This window comes from Triturus cristatus, chromosome 1_1, assembly GCF_964204655.1.
Source record: "Triturus cristatus chromosome 1_1, aTriCri1.1, whole genome shotgun sequence".
In the NCBI taxonomy this organism is placed as follows: domain Eukaryota; kingdom Metazoa; phylum Chordata; class Amphibia; order Caudata; family Salamandridae; genus Triturus; species Triturus cristatus.
Window position 1 is genome coordinate 519,867,169 of NC_140579.1, and position 14,552 is coordinate 519,881,720.

The 14,552-nt window shown below is 47.0% G+C and overlaps 1 protein-coding gene and 1 pseudogene across 4 annotated transcripts in view; both read left to right on the top strand.

Annotated features, from left to right (window-relative positions):
- Window positions 1-14,552, top strand: part of LOC146870525 (rho GTPase-activating protein 27-like) — a 1,164,614-nt pseudogene that overhangs the window by 802,251 nt on the left and 347,811 nt on the right. The window lies entirely within an intron of this gene.
- The window catches only part of LOC146870528 (syncytin-2-like), a 283,792-nt gene that overhangs the window by 197,672 nt on the left and 71,568 nt on the right, over window positions 1-14,552 (top strand). Inside the window, exon 1 of one of the 3 annotated variants that reach the window (XR_014978315.1) lies at window positions 5,234-5,302. The exons of the other annotated variants lie outside the window; for them this stretch is intronic. The gene's annotated coding sequence lies outside the window, so the exon portion shown is untranslated. Of the gene's footprint in view, window positions 1-5,233; window positions 5,303-14,552 lie in introns of those variants that run through there. 3 annotated transcript variants of the gene reach the window in all.

The window sequence follows — 14,552 nt, forward strand, 5'->3', positions numbered from 1 at the left end:
TAATGTTCCTCTGCCCTGCCTGAAGCCGTATTGGGAATCAGCAAGGATATTATTGGACTCGGCCCATTCTTCTAACCTGACCATGAGTACCCGGCTCATGACTTTCACCGAGGTGTCCAGGAGGGATATTGGGCGGTAATTCTTTGCGTCCCCCCTGTCTCCTTTCTTGAAAATCGGTACGATAATGGATTCTTCCCAAGTGTGTGGAACCCCAGTACGTACGGCAGTATTAAAAACGTTTGTAAGCAGTGGGCCCCATAATTCGGGTACTGTTTTGTATACATCAATAGGAACCCCATCAGGTCCCTGGGCTTTCCCACCCTTGCTGGATTTAATACTATCCCAGACTTCGGCAATAGTAATGTCCAAGGATATAACAGGCCATCTGTCGTCATGGGATTCTCTGGTTCTGGTCGAATCAAAAATCTGGGAGCAAGTACTATTTTATCTCTCATTTTTATTTTTCATTTTCCTCTGCTAGACTTGGTAGGCTCCGCCTCCGATGCCTGACTGCACCTGTCTGTTGGGGATGTTTGAACCACCATTTCAAGCTTCCTAGCACTATCACCCAGTGTGTCCCTACATAGCCCCCGTCCCTTGCGCTCATGGACAGCTCTGCTCATTATATAACTCCCAGCTGGCGGCAGGCCGGGTTTAAGCCCAACCTGCAGCGTTATTCAGATGCAACCCCCTCTGCTGGGCACCGCGCCCGCGAGAAGGTGCTTCATGTGACTGGCTCCAGCGCCCTGGAATGTGTATTCATTCCCTTCCACGTGAAATGGTAGCTGCCTGATGCACCTGGCCAGACCTGCTCTCCTTACCCAGTGTCTTCTCTCAGCCGCATCTCTCTGTTCCCATTCCTAAATTTAAGCAAGCATTTGCAATGCAATAAGTCTCACATTTTCGAAACGTTGACCTATTGGTATTGTAAAGGACGATGCCTTTTATTTTTGCAGGTTTTTTAAACCCATAAAAGGCATTGTCATTTCGAATGCCAATATCTCCAAATCTCGCAATTGTGAGCCCTATTGTATTGGAAAGCTGAAACAGAGAGCGCGGTGTCCCTGAAGTGGGCGCCACGCTCAGAATGAAAGTACATTTTTTTTTAAAAGCTGAAACAGAGCGTGGTGTCCCTGAAGTGGGTGCCACACTTGGCACTAAAGTAAAAAAAATGAAATTCAAACAAAGCGCGATGTCCTTCAAGTGGGTGTTGCGCTGAGCATTACAGCAGCACAGATTTTCCTGTCGGTGTGATCCTGCGCCCTCTGGATCCTTTTGTTATTAAATATACTTTTATTTTATAGTCTCTAGTTAAAGCGTGGAAGCCTCATTTGAATATTGCACAGTAAAAAGTGAACACAGCATACTGGGTGAAAGTCTTTCGAGACACATTGGTTCAGATGTTTTGGCAGATGGAACTTTCGCTTATGTTTACGTCAGTAGTCTGTGAGTCTACTTCTGCCGCCGCATCAACACCGGCGCGCGCACACAAACAGTGCAGTATGCAAAATAATTGTACCGCATGATGGAAACCAAGAAAGAACAAAGACCATGGCGCCTAGCTAATGTTCTGCCAATGCAAAAAAAATGGCCATCTTTAAATGGTAAACGATATCGTGACAAAAATACCCAGTGTGATATGAGTATAACACTTTGAGGTAAACATCTTTATACCAGAGATGCCTAACAGCAAGATCGGAGAAAAGAGAAACAAACTAACTCCGCGTTGATCTAAAAGCTACTGTTTGATGTGTAAAATAGATTAATTATAATGTAAGAACTATTGTTCAAATTAACTGAAAAACAGTGCTACAGTATTTCCTTTCTTTTAAATGTTTCTTTTGTGAATATGACACAGAAGAATCGTTGGTGCAGTCAAATGATTGTTGTCTATGCAACTACATACTATACATTGAAATCACATTGCATGATTTAAGCACCCCCGCGGCCTAGAGGAGGTGATGATTTAAGAAAATAGTGCTCACCGATTTATAAAGCAGACAGTTTAACGCCACAAGTAAAAGGTCCAGTCGTTATGGGAGGTTACAAATGCAGATAAGGAGGTACCTAGGAGAGACTACTAAGCCTTTTCACAAATGAAAAGCAATGATTTCTCAAGGACAGTAACAGGAGCCAATTGGAAAGAGGGGCGGGAAGTGGGCGGAGCTTCTTTGCTGTACCTCAATACAGCATGGCTCGCAGAGCAACGCATGTCCTGCAGAGGCTCAATCTAAAACAAGCATTTACAATGCAATGGTCTCGGCATTGGTAAAGTTAGAGCTATTGGCATTGCTCATGACATTATTTTTGTTTATGTTTTTGTTTTTAAAACATTTAAAGAAACGGCATTGTCATGAGCAATGCCAATAGCTCTAACTTTACCAATACCGAGACCATTGCATTGTAATGCTTGTTGTTAAGCCCTGACAGCGAACACCGACAGATGCAAAGTGTAGCCTACATAAGATCTATGCAGGCGGGCAACTAGAGCCAAATTTCGGGGGGGGGGGCTGAAAAAGATTTCGGGGGGTGGGGGGGGGCTACGTCTTCCAGCCCTAGGCAGAGTGGCTGTAAAAAGGGGCAGCCTTCGAGCCGAGACCTAAAAAGCCTGCTGAAGTCAAGCACCTGTTTGTGTCTGCCCTGCCTCGACTGCTGAAATTGAGAGCCTGTCGTGCAGGTTTTTAACACAGATCCCAGAACAGCAGTCCTGCCTCATCAAAGCTGCTGCAGGAACGAGTTCACCAAACACAACCACCAGCGTCGCCCAGCAAGTAAAGTGGGCCTTAGCCATGAGACAGTTAAACGACTGCATGCCCAGATATATATCCACCGCTAAAACACTGGACTTTTGCCCATATGGTAAGAACTGTTGAGTTCATCCAAGCGTTAGCCAGTAGGGAAATGCAGAGTAGAATGCATGTGTATGTGTACGATGCAACGTAGTCATTAAGAGAACTCAAGAACAGGGAAGAGAGAGCTGTCACAGAGGAGTTTGCAAAGAAGTTTGTTACCGTTCAGCTAAAATTTTACTGCCTGTTCGGTCACACATTCACTTACATTACACTAGCAGCTACTCACGTTTAATCCGCTTGAAAATGTAATAGTTCCCAATTTCCCACCAGCTAGTGGACTGTTTATAGTAACCTCAGAGGCACGTGCGTACTTCAAAGCCAATGAGCACATTCGAATTCTGTGCAGCTGCGTAGGATTGGATGAAGTGCCGAAAATGCTCCAATCTTGTGTCACTTTACAGATTAAGAGTCTTTTCCACTCTCAGACGACTGCCAGTATACATTCAGGCGTGGGATTGGCTGTCATGTGATTCGGAATTAGCGCATCGGTGGACGAATTTTTATTCCCGCGGAGCGCAAAGTGAGCAAGTCGAAATATAATGTCAACACTTCTGTTTAGGGGGCGATCCTCATCTCGGACTGCATAACTTGAGGTTTACGTAGCACCCCAAGAAATTCAGCTGATGGAGGAGGAAGCGCCCTCACTGCGGGTTACAAGGAGCACCCCAAAGCCCCTTGCTGATGGGGAGATCAGCAATTTGAGGCCCACAACTCGAAGTAAGAATAGCGCCCTTCAACCACCATGCTTTCTCAGACCAACAAGCGCACCACCGCCTTTCTCCGAGGCAATGTATGCAGCCCAAATGGAATGTCCCTTTCTCATCGCGCATTTCCATATGTAATGGCGATTCACTGCTCTGGGTAAAAGCAGCTGGTTCTGGTAATCCTTCCACCACTTTCCAAAAGTGCCAGAGGCAGACCGTCTCGCTGAGCCATTCTTGGTTATTCAGCGAGTCCGATAAATTTTTACAATAGTTCTTCCATCAGCCAGATTATTCTTAAATGCATGGTGACAAAAGCTCAGATAACATTCTAGCGCTTCTCTTGTTAAGCCATGGCATTATTTTGTGCGCTTCTTGAGCTATGCAGGGTGTGAGCATCTTGAAGAGCAGCCCCGGCTCTACCCCTCCCCCAATGGCCGCTCTATGACTTAGAATGAGAAACCGGAAGAATCGTATCCAAGCCTCTTGTCACCATGCATTTAAGAATAATCAGGCTGACGGAAGAAATGTTGCAAACATGTATTAGACTAGCAGAGTACTGAAGAATGACTCAGCGAGCTGGTCTCCATTTGACCGTTTTGGAAAGTTAGATAAGGGATTAGCAGAAAGGAGCTGCATTTCCCCGTTTGGGATTTCTGAGAGCCAAGGAGATACAGCGGCCCCAGCTCTACCCTGCCCCCTCCTCCAAAGGCCTCGCCCGCACAGCCTGAGAGGCCACAACGGAGGAGCAGAGCGGCCTCTAGCAACTGTCTGGGACAGGAAAGCAATGCAAAGTTGAATTGTAAACTCCACGTCTGCCACAGAAAATAAATGCATTTAACCTGTGAGGTGCGCTGGGGTGAAGTCACATAATTAACCAATACAGGGTTGAAAATGTAAAAGCAGAGTCTGAGACAGGAAAGCAATGGCTCCTTAAAAGGTAAGCGCGAGGTATCTCAAATAAGGCTACATCCTAAAACAAGCTTTCGATTATTAGCCTCCTGCTTGGTTTTATTACAAAGCCTAATGAAAGTTGGAAGATTGCCTGACACGAAGTTTGGAAGTGGAAGTGAAATAGCTTCTTTGAGTCAGACGACATTCTGTGGCATCACATTCAGGAAAATATAGAGTATTTTGTCTTCAACATTGAGTCTGGGGAAGGGAGCAACATTGCACTGTATCGCGTCTATAACCAATTATGTAAACACGGGAGAGAGTGGTTTCAGATGGCTGTGTAAAGGAAAACGAGCTATAGGAGGAGAAGTAAAAGAAACTGTGCAAAATTAAATATGCTGCATACATCAATATAATTTACTCTCCCTAACACGCCTACTTTGTGACCCTTAGCAGACATGCCAGCCCTCCCGATTCAGGCGGGAGACTACCGATTTCAAGGCTAGTCTCCCGCCTCCCGATTCAAGCTCCAGAAACCCGATTCCTCGGGGTTTCAGCTGACAGGGCTTGGTATTGTGTAACATGCTAATTCTTCCAGCAATAGTGGCGATGCAGGGGCTCTAGGAGGGGTGAAAATCCAACAAAGCCCCATTAACAAGGGAATGGTCTTTTAAAGACCTATGAAGTACTGGGGGGCGGCTGTGTGGGTGCCCGGGAAGTTGTTTCAGCCCGAGGTGCCACACACGAGGGAGGGGGGGGGGGTTGGTGTATGCGCTGCCAGCAACCTGCCAGGCCAGTGCACAACACTTGCATCGCCCTCTCTCTGCCTGCCATTGCACTCCATGCTTCTGAAAGGTAAGACAAAAACGTGCATTTGCGTTTCAAATGTCCGATCCTGCAACCGCACACTTCCAAAGCCCATACAGGACAGTAACCCGATTCACGGCCCCATTCTCCCGATTTTTTCCAAAAATTCTCCCAGTTTGCTCTTCTGAAATGTTGGCATGTATGCCTTAGTGTGTCCTTAACATGCGCCGATGTGTTCGATTTTCCGTGACTGCGCATGCTGTCCCCTTAACTGCTGCGTGATAACAAGTGTAAATGGTTTGCTTTGGCAACCTTGTGAATGGTTGTGCTTGGGCATTAGCAAACAAATATATTTGTTGTGCGCCTTAGTAAATAAAATTACATAACCAGAACATTACAACCGCTGTTACCTGCATTGGACTTAGCTAGCAGGATCCCTGCCACCATATATTTCACTTTATAAATCTATTGTTATGATCCAATGGTGCTTGGCTATAGGTCAGTAAGTAACTAGACACTGCTCCTTTCTGTTCCTCGCTCTGTTGTTTGGTGTTGTGAAACTGAAAGCGCCATGAAGTCTAACAAATCACAGCATGTGGTTACTAACAGAGCAATTGGCTTTTAACTGCTAATTCCTCACTAACTTAACCAGCTCTATTGTACAGCGCTCTGACACCTTTGGGTAATGTACGCGCTTTATAAAAATGCACTAAATAAATAAAATAAATAAATTAAATGGTGACATAGATCACATAGATTGTATTAGTAACTTCTGCTTTCAAATCGGCTTTGTGTTGTTGTTGCTGCTACTGCAAAGTGACGCACACAATTTTCATCAATGGAGAGCTGGTCTCTTCCAGCCCAAAGAGCCTGCACGGATGCCTGTTGCACGAAGCAGCCCCAAGAGCTGTGGGTCGCTTGGGAGGGATGTCAGAATGTGACGTAGCAGAGGACAGGAATCATGACTTGCCTCTTCAGCACTTAGGGGGGGCAGGGGGGGCTAAGGCTCGGCTGGACAGGGAGCGCAGATTATGTTATTATATTGATCGAAGATATTTCAAAAAAATAATTAAACAAGATGTCGGCTGTCGACATCTCTCGTGCCCCGCTGTATTTATATAGTACGGCTCATACCGGAGATGCTGGTGTGCTTCGAGGACGGGGCCAGCGCTGTGCATAGTGATGTGAGGCGCTGTGAAGTGGTGCTGCGTGGCACTGTGACAGCGCTCCAGCACAGCAAAAAAAAAAAACGTTTGAAAACCTGCTAGCTCACCGGCACAGCGACACCAAATGCTAATGCGGGAAGATTGAGGAAAAGTGTTATTTTGTCAGACCGAAGTCCTTCGAATAAAATAGGCACTGATTTGAGATATTAAACATGCCCCATTTTCAATTCGCGTAGCTGACACTATGATGTTTATTTTTCCTGAACCATAAACCACTAGGTCTCTGGGCAGATTTGACATGCCTGAGGCCAGGCGCCAGAAGAATCAAGGGGGAATGGGAAGGGGTGTAACGCAGGCTACAGCATGAAAAAGACTAAAATACACAGACGTGCTAAAAACAACAGTTACGTTGCAAAAGTGAGACGCCGGCCGTGCACATGTGTGGACTTGGGGAAACCGCCTCGTTTACGATGCACGGACACTTCCTTCCATAAAATGGTTTAGAACTCCTTCATTGCTAACTTACTTCAGTCCGGTTGTTCAGTCGTTTTGCCCTTCTCAGCCCACATGCCTGGCGTTCAGCTCTCCTTGGCCAGCTCGGCTTGCTTTTTTTTTCTTTTGTGTTTTTTTCGGCTTTAGTCAAGATCTCACGAAAACCTTCAGCTTCAAGGGTGGCTGAGCAGCGGTGGGTGATTTTATTTTTCCTATTTTAACCCACTTTCAGATCAGTGCGGGTTGCTGGAGGGACACACTTTCAATGGCTCTGGGACAATCAAGTTTCTGCTCGGCTTTCTGACAATGAAGAGCACTGTGCAGCCTGCCATATTGAGAGGGGAAGAAATAGGTCTCGCATTTGTTTATGTTAGAGCTATTGGCGTTGTAAATGACAATGTTATGTTTTGGTTTTTCAAACATAAATAAAAGGCATGGTCATTTACAATGCCAATAGCTTAAACTCTCACAAATGCGAGACCTATTGCATTGCAAATGCTTGATTTTTTTACTTGGTATCATACTGCACAGCAGCCGCGATGCTGCACAAGATGACTGAAAACATTGATAAAGTCAAGAGCTGTGTCGTAGGTGAGACCTATTGCTCATAGGAATGTACGGTAAGTATCCAAACAGCCAACGAGACTCAGACAGTTTTTCAGAGATATGCACCAGCCTGTGCCTTAAATCAACCCCTCCACCTTTGTGTGCACGTGCTTACAAGGGGCATGATCATGCATGCAGCATGTTCACCCAGCTGCGTGAAGTAAGACTTGGATGACACCATAACATAGAACACTATCACACACACCCCACCCCACAACAAGGCAGGAGCCAAAAGAGGATACAATTGGGTGATTCTTTGTCTGATCTACCAGTTTTCCAACCATTCCTTCCATCCTCTCAAGACTTCTCCTACCCAAAATACAGACATGAGGGACGTGAAGCTGTCACCTCAAAAGCCAACGGCAGACAAGGACAGTTTGAAAACTATCCAAGGGTATTTTGACCTCCCTGGAGAACTTGATTTTCCTCTCAGTCACATCTAGTGAAATTTTGTTTGTGAAGTTGACCTCTAAAAAGCAAAGTCTACACGGTGCAGAGGCCTCAGGTGTCCTTTTGTTGGGCAGGGAACAGAGGGAAGGGAACTGCATTAGTAGCACATACTAACTCGCTGGTATAGTGTCTCCTTATGCAGTAAAGTGCAGGTGCTTTTTTTTATTCCTGAGTGCTCGGACGGTGAGGCAATCATTCCCACCTTTACTTTTAGGAGTACATCTCATCATCTGCCAAAAGGTTTAGAGGGGCTCCTCCACGCACAGGACTGAAGCCAGTCCCTTTCCTGGCCTCAGGTTGGCACAACACTATGCATAGAGTTAACATAGGGGGGAAAAAACGTGTTCAGCCACAAGTCAGTGCTAATGCTGGTAGAAAATGTTCTTTCAATATAACTACAAGATGAAAAGAGAATGGCAAAAATACAAGGGGCATAGAACTAAATTGAATTAGGCAGGAAAGGAGAAAGGCAGGCTTAAACCAAGAAATGAAATAAATTAAGATTAGGAAAAGAAATTAGAAGGGACAGTGCCGTTTGTGAGGAGAAAAATCTATAAGGCGTCAGCACAGAAAACGAATCGCGAGAAGAAAAGAGGAAGGAGAGGTGAAAAAGCGGAAAAATAATGAGGAAAAGTGTTGTCAAAAGAATCGCAAAGAAAGACAGTAGGGGCAGGAGAGAGTATGCCGCATGAGGGGGATTGAGCAAGTAAGAGCAATGGGGGGGGGTCTAGGCACTGATTAAATATCTCAGTAACAGCAGTCGTATAGCCAGCCCCACCAATCATGGGCAGAAATATATTCCACTCAGGCTGAGTCTCCTGGGATGTGGCAAATGGACTCTACTGGATGTTGATTCCGTCCTGGAGAGGTGATACCACGTGGTTTCTAATCCCGGCATCTATACACCGCCTAGATTATATGATCTTGGACAAATAGCTTTGTTTCCCTCTGCCTTTTTGCCCTCATCTGCCCATAACAGGAACTTTTAGAAGCAGGTTGGACTTCGATATCCTCCTTCGGCAATTTTCCACGGCACAGGCATGTTTTACTCCTCAGAGGAACACCACACCTCAAAGTAATAGGGAACCATGGAACCATTTGTTTGTAAAAGAAAAAGCACAGAGCGGGAAACAGGGTGCGACTTTAAGCTTTTGTCATTGTAAATGACTATGTCTTTTATTTATGTTTTAAAAACAAAAACAAAAATAAAAAGCATTATCATTTGCAATGTCAATAGCTCAAACGCACGTATATGCGAGACTGTAGGAACTGGGGTCACCAGTTCCCCGGGGGGGTAGCTTGGCGCGAGCAGGCAGGCACCCGAAAGCTTAGGTGTAAAGTGACCATACAGCACACACAACCACTGAGACAGGAAATGCACGCAATGACTGACACCACACCAGTGAGTTTTAGTAAAAATCAAATAGCTTTTCTCTAGATCAGAATCAGGGTAATAAATAATCACGGTATCTCTATGTCATCAAAGCATTTCATCAAGGATAAACATGTCATTGGGTCATTGGAGGCAACTAATCAACATCTCCCTCTGCAAGAGTAAACAACTCCTTTTGCAGTACTAAACATTTCAGTATAAATCAGACAGCATCTCATTAGGCAAGAATAAAACCTTTCGCCAGGAAGGAATAAACATTTCATTTAACCTGTGTAGCATTAGCTCTCTCAAACAGTATTTCCTCAGGCAAAAATAACCAGCTCATCAGGCAAGGATGAGCATTTCATGAAGCAAGAATCAACATGGCATCGGCCCGGAATTTCCACAGTTCCTGGGGCAAGAACAACTTTTCCCTAATCAGGGCCTGGCAATAGCCTGTAAGGAACTATTCCCCAGCCAGCGGCTAACTCTACTAAGTTCAGGCCCCGTTCAGGATGCCTTCCACAGCAATTGGGGGCCAACAGGGCCCAACTACAATCTTCCCCAGGGGAGGGGCGATCTCGGGGCCTCCCTCCGGCCTTCCGCCCTCCTCCCCGGGGGTTACCTTTTTCTTCGGCCCCCTCGGAGCCCTTGCAGCGTACTGCGGGCAGATCGGGGGCTCGCTCTCCCTGGAGCCCCTCTCGCCAGCAGTGCGGACTTCCTGGCAGTGCCCGGGATCAGCAGGGGTTACGTGGGGCCTCCGGCGGGTTTGGATTAGGCCGGGGAGCCCCACGCTGTCAGGGAGCCGGTCCCGGGCCCTCCGATAGCTCCTGGGGCCCTGGGACTAATTGCAGCAGGCTTCGGTGAAGGCGTGCCCGCAGCCGCCAATGGCAGCGCGGCCTGCGGGGGCGCAGTCGCGAGGGCCAATGGGTGTGCGGCGGAGGCGGAGTCCGGGAGGACGCCTCCGTCCCGTGAGGCGGGATGACGGCCTCAGGGCCTAGCACGGCCCACTCTGGATTCCGGCGGCCCTCTCCTGACCGAGGGCTGCCGCGAGTGACGAACAGCGGCCGGGCCCACGTCGGCGGAAGCGCCCAGGTCGCGACAGCGATGGTGGAGCCCCGAACCCCTCAGAGGCCCCGGGGATGACAGCGGCACTCCGCCCACGCGGCGCCGGGCTGCAACGGTGAGTTCGCCTGCAGGGGGGCTTCGGGGACAGTTCAACAGTTCTGGCAATATCGCTGGTAACACAGCGCTCGGGGGAAAATACAGCGCTTTCTTGGCACAGCAGTTCTGGGCAGGAGTCCAGCGCTTCTCCAGGCACAGCCTGGGAGCGCTGAGAAGCAGCGCAGTTCGGTTCAGCTTTAGGCAGGTTAGCAGTTCAGGCAAGGCAGGACAGGCCACACAACAGTGGCAGTTCAGCAAAGGGGACCCAGATGGAGTCAGGGAGCGCTGGAGTGACACAGCGCCAATACCTGGTTGATCCCCCAGTAGTCCTGTGGGCAGTTAGAGGGTCTTCTCGGCGCGTGGTGGTTCCTGCGCCCTTGGTAGGGGATTTCTTGAGAGGGGGGTTGAGTTGGTGGCTGAAGGCAGGATCGTCTCCGTAGGTCACTGCAGATGGTCCCTGGGTTCCCCACCCGCCGGGCCAGATCAGTGGACTAGTCCAGTGTTCCTCACTCAGCTTGGAACACAGCACCTAAGCCCTGTCACTCCCAGTGGTATAGGTTCCTGACTAGGCCCTACCGCCTAAGTCTCCTGCGTAGGTTCCCCCAGGTCAGTGATGCCCCAACCGACTAAAAAGTTTCCCTCCTTCCCTTATATATGCCCAGGTCAGGTGACCACACTCTCAGGCGGCAAAAAGCAGACCCCTCCTCTGTTCTGGAAGGTTCCAGGAGCTTCCCTATTCTAACTATGGGAGAAAAAGGCGTGCTGGTGTTGCAACAATGTTTAGGGTCCCAGCCAGCTCCTGGCAACTAGGGTGCTACTAAAAAGACCACTCTGCAGTAGCAGGGGCCTGTGGCAGCCATGTTGGAAGAAGAGAGCACCTGCCCCTTAGCATTGATTAGCAATGGGAAGGCGCTCGGAGACCTAAGGCCAACGAAAAAGAGGGTGGGAAAAAATGAGGCAAGGCTGACAGGTCTAACAGAGACCTATTGCACTGCCTTAAGCCCCCACTCCAGAGCTCTCAATCGTGGCCTGCTATAAACCCCTGAACGAGACTCAGTTCAAAATATGCACTATACAATAACAATATGCTATTGATAAAATACAGAAACACAGCATAACTCTTAAGAAATACAAGAAATGTGTGTATTATAAACATGAACTAAATAGCTGATATGGATTACCATTAACGTTTTTAAAGTTCATTGTTCAGAAATCGACCAGTGTTTTTGATAGTAAAGTTCAGGACATGCATATAGGGCCCGATAATGACTCTTTTCAAGGTGTGTTTTTTATTACTACCGGGTCTGAGACCCAGGCGACCCGGCACACTTAACGTTCTACTTTTCTCTCCGATCCGGTGGCCAGCCTCGTATCTGAAGTGAATTTTTGTACGAAGAATACCCCTGAGAAGAAGAGTTACTAATAGGGAGGTGCCAGGCAGGGAAGAGCTGCACAAAGGGGCACAGATGCAGAGGCGTAGCTAGAGCTTGTGGCGCCCGGGGCTATCCCTCAGATTGCCGCCCCGGGGGGGGGGGGGGGGGGTTCTTGGGGAAAAAGGAGAGCAAGCACTTGAAAGAGGACCGAGAGACACGTAGTATCGCTGCTAATAGTTACCTCGGTCATGCAAGTTACATGCACATACATACATGACACGGTCCAAGGCTACAGAGTTGAATACACCGGTGACTGGCAGTACAAAAAGGAACACACAGACTGCATGATCTATCTGGGGACTCAGAAAAACCGCATGTGACATCCATCAGAGAGCTGCGTGAACAATTACCTGGTAATCCCCTCAGCACAATGCAAACATGCACATGCATGACACTGTTCAGGGATCCATCATCTACGGCTGACATTAAATGACTATTCATCATGGTCCCCCCATTAAAGCAGTGCACTTTGTGATCTGCATGGTACATGTTCTTTGCAGCAGGCACATTAACCCTCTGTGCTACCTTTCCAGGAGTCAACCCTTCCACTACAAAAAACTCGGATCTCTCTCTAGGAAGAACATTAATCACCGAAGTTATCATGACATTTTTATTGTTTCTGAAAATTGCTGGAGGCCAGGAAGGAGGCAGCAAGTTTTTTTTAAACCATAATATACTTGCAAACACTACGCACCCACCCGAAATAGGTTCCCAGTGAGGTCACACCGTTCACACTGCCCTAACCTGCTCAAGATTCATGCGACCTCAGTGACAGAGTCACAGTGACTAGATCACTGTTGCTCTAGGGTGTGCTGCTTCGTAGGCTTACCCGCAAGACTGGAGATGAACTTCAGTATGGATTGTGGTAGACAGGCCTTCAAGGTTAACTCACAATTGACACCACTAGGGTACACCTGCTTGTGCTAAGACATCAAGCCTTCTAAGGTCTAGTGGAGCCTTCTAATGTCTAGCATGGGAATATGCTCCCTCAGTAGAGTGGTCTGGTGGACTGGTCATGAAGGCTGAATCCAGTTCCCCAGTTCCCCAGTTCCAAATTCGACAGCTCTGGCCCTAGTGCCACATCCTCTCCCCCACTGAACACCATATTTGCCCACTGAGAGAAACTCGCACTGCCTTCAGCTATAACCTAATTGTGCCCGCTATAAACACTTGGATGTTGCTCAATTCAAATTATGCACTTGATAAGAGTAATATGCTGCCTAAAAAGAAAAAGTAAAAGCAAACACTCATAGGGAATGCAAGATTAAGTAAAGCATGTGAAATGTAAGCAGAAACAACATGGTTACCTTAACGATCTCTCACTCACTATTCAGAAATCAGCAAGTGATTTTACCTGAAAAGTTAAGGACATGACTACAGGGCCCTGAAGGTAACCGTTTCAAAGTCCATTGCTTATATCCTTACAAAACGTAAGCAGTATGGTTTACAAAGACCACATCCATAAACACAGAGCCATGGTACACATTTTATTTCCAATCCACCCATCAACCAGGTATTGCAGTACCTCCAGGAATGGTACACTTTCCCACCTGGGAACAACAATGCTGTTCAAAGAAAGACGAGAAAACAAAAGTAGCGCTTCACTGGCAAACTCTGTAAAGTGAGGCTGATGTGTTTGGATGTGAATAAAACCAATCTGGCCACTTTGCCACCACTCTGTCTTGCTTTATTTAGTTATGTATTTATTTTTCATATTTAAAACCTTCTATTTCTCTCCATCCCGCTGCACTTTGGAATAGAAAAATGTCAGAAAAGGGGCCGATTCGCAAAATCGGCCCCTTTGCGACTGGTAATAAGCCATTTGGGATGCATCAAGCCCAAACCCAATCGCAAAATAGGTAATTGCTAAATTTGCGAACACCTATTTTGCGAATGCATTTAGGGTATCGCAATTTGCGATTCCTTAAATGCAATGCAAGAAGTGATCTGAGATTGCGACTTAGCATTAAGGAATCGCAAATAACCACTAACTTCAAGTTGGTAGTAATCTGCAATTCCTTAGAAAAATGCTAGAAATTGCATTTTTCTAAGTGCCATGTGGCGCTTTGCCAGTTTTGTGGATAAATCAGGGTGGCCTTTTGACCTCCTATCACCCTTGAAATTGCATGCGCAATTTGCAATTACATTTTTGGTAATCGGAAATTGCAAGTGGTTTCCCATTCATTCCTATGGGCCTCTAGGCCCATAGGAATGAATGGGAACACATTCCCAATTACCGAATCATAATTTGCGATTCGCTAATAGGGAATGTGTAGTAATCGCAATTTATTTAGCGATTCCTACATGCGTAGGGAATTGCGAGTCCTTAAAAGCGATTCCTTAAAAATAGCTTTTAAGGAATCGCAATTCCTTACATTGATGCACGTGCCCCATTGTACTTTACTATAGGAAAAGACATTCCACAACTGAATTTTAATAGTCATGATCGTATGTGGTGTCACTTCATAGCACTACAGCCAGTGGCGTAACGAAACTTGAGGGGGCCCCCCTGCAAAGCACAATGAGGGGGCCCCCCAGTGGCCCAGCCCACCACCTACCACTTTGATCCACCGACAAAAATAAGCAGTCACCTAAAACCGTATTTTCAGCACTTA